Below are 2,702 nucleotides of genomic sequence, written 5' to 3' on the forward strand. Positions count from 1 at the left end.
AGACATGGTGAATAATTAAAATATTTTATTGATAACTTTTGTTTTCATGTTACCTTGATTTTCCCCTGTATCCTTCAACTGCCCCACCCCTGCCCTGAGGACCATCCTTATGCCAAAGAATTTTTTAGAAGAAAAAAAAAGAAGAAGAGAAAAATTCATTGAAACTAATCAACACATTTTAAAAAATTGCCATTATAGACAATCTTCCACACTCTTGGACCAACTGTCTTTTTATATCTCTTCTTTCAGACCAAACTTTTCTTTACAATTTTGCAACATTAATTCTCAATTGTTTATTTTGGCCACCACCACCAAGAAGAACTCCTACATCCAAGACTGGGAACCACCTATAGAGCCAGCATCGTGTCAGTCATTAACACTGTGAATACTTCTCATGAGGACATGACTCATGATGCCTACATAGACTATTATGGCACACAGTTGGCCACCTTCTCATTAGATAGATCTGTCAAAACCTTTGATGTGTGGAATGGGGGTCAGATTCTCATTTCTCAGCTGAGGGATCATGAAGGCCCTGTGTGGCAAGTGACCTAAGCTCATTCTATGTATGGAAATATCTAATCCTCCTGCTCCGATGACAAGAAAGTCATCATCTGGAAAGAAGAAAATGGCACTTGGGAAACATATATGACCACACAGGACTTCAGTGAACACAGAAGGCTGGGCCCCACATTACTATGGGCTAATTCTTTCCTGTAGCAGCTTAGATATTCCAATCTCACTGCTAAGTTTTGGCAGTAGGAAGTGAAAAAAAATAAATAATTCTCATCCTATTGGCTGCAATGCTGTCAGCTAGGCTCCTGCTGTCATACCTGGAAGCCTAGTAGGCCAGCAATCGAGGCAAAAAACAAACTATATCAAGAAGTTTGTATTAGGTGATTGTGACTTGGTCAAGCTGTTGAAGGAGGAGGATGGTCAATTGAAGGAGGATCAGAAGCTGGAAGCTAACAGTGACTGGGTTCAAGATGTTGCCTGGGCTCCTTTCATTGGCCTGCCAACAAGCACCATTTCCAGTTGCTTCCAGGATGGTCTGGACCTGGTATGATGTTTCTGGAAACACATGGTTCCCCAGTACTGCACATGTTCACTGATGTTGTGTGGCATATGAGCTGGTCTATCACAGCTATTAGTATGGCTGTTTCAGGAGGAGACAACAAAGTTATTCTATGGAAGGAAACAGTCAATGGCCAGTAGGTATGTATCAGTGATGTCAACAAGGTCCAAAGTGCAGCATTTGCAATCAACAGAATGAACGGTGACATCAGAAATACCAGATAGGGCAGACACACCAAAAAATCAGCCAGCCACTGCAGCCGGGGAGCCAGAGGACAGCTATCCATAGCCATGATCTCTGGAACTGCTCTACCATCAATCAGTTGATGAGCAGCTTTTCTTTAAAACTGGGAAAGGAAATAAAATGATTCTGAATTCAATAAGATCATGTGCTCTTATGAATACATGCAATCCCAGTATCAATCATCTGACTTTGATTTGATATGATCTCTAATTTAACTTGACTAGTTCAGATTCACTTACAATTCAAGGGAAAGTTACTCCAAATGGCCTTCAAAGATATTCATTTTAAAATATTTTTGTTGGCAACTTTTGTGTACCTCTAGAATTTGGAGTTTATATTTATGGGGTGGGGATTATTCTCCAAAATAATTGAATAAACTCAATAATAATTGTAAATTTTTCCAATTATCTTGTGGTTGTTGCTTCTTTCATTAACATTCTTGTGATCATTGTGTATATTGTTTCCTGGCCCTATTTACTGTGTTAGTGCATTTAAGTCCTTCCATGTTTTCCTATATTCATTATGCTCATCATTTCTTGCAACACATTCCATTACATTCACATACCACAATTTATTAAGCCATTCCCCAAAAGATAGGCACTTAATTTCTTTCCAAATCTTTGCTACCACAGAAAATACTATTATGAATATTTTAGTGTTATATAGTGCCTTTCTTTTGATCAATGGCCCCTTTGGAGTAGATGACTAGCATTGGAATTTTTAGGTCAGTGCGGAAAACAGTAATTGTACTTTGGTTATTTTATTTGTGTGATTCCAAATTGCCTTCCAGAATGGTTGGGCCAATTATTTCACAGCCCCACCAACAATGTATTAGTGTGGCTGTTTCTCCATATCCCCTCTAACATTTACTATGTCTGCCTTTCTTCATCTTCACTAGTTTTCTACGTGTAAGATGAAACTTTAGGTTTGTTTTGATTTGCATTTCTCTTATTAGTAATGTGAAACATTGGCTTAAATGATTGTAAATGGTTTACAATTCTTGTTTTGAGAACTGTTTGTTCATATCCTTTGACCACTTCTTTATCTTGGAACGGTCTGATGTCCTCTTGGTCTGATGTCCTCTTGGTACTTAGACTGGTCCTCAGACAGCAGACACCATCTGTTACCAGGACCATGTGTAAAGCCTTTTCTTCTGACTAGAACTTGTGTTAACATAGATTAAAAGGACCCAGGGTCAATTCCCAAACACTTTTAGGCATTGGAATAAGATTTTTTTGCAGAGAATTATGCAAATAAGAGGGAAAATTAACTAACAATACAGTATATTACACTATGAAAATAACCACTAGATGTCAGTATTTATGAGCTATAAAATAGTGGTTATAGTGTTTAATTTTTTAACTCTATAAGTTTATAATGATTG

General features: G+C 37.7%; 1 pseudogene; it reads left to right on the top strand.

The window, feature by feature from the left end:
- Window positions 1–366: 366 nt before the first annotated feature.
- Window positions 367–1,299, top strand: LOC114037652 (annotated as a pseudogene).
- The last annotated feature ends 1,403 nt before the right edge of the window (window positions 1,300–2,702 follow it).

The sequence above is a fragment of the Vombatus ursinus genome, unplaced genomic scaffold (genome assembly GCF_900497805.2).
Source record: "Vombatus ursinus unplaced genomic scaffold, bare-nosed wombat genome assembly UNPS02000582.1, whole genome shotgun sequence".
In the NCBI taxonomy this organism is placed as follows: domain Eukaryota; kingdom Metazoa; phylum Chordata; class Mammalia; order Diprotodontia; family Vombatidae; genus Vombatus; species Vombatus ursinus.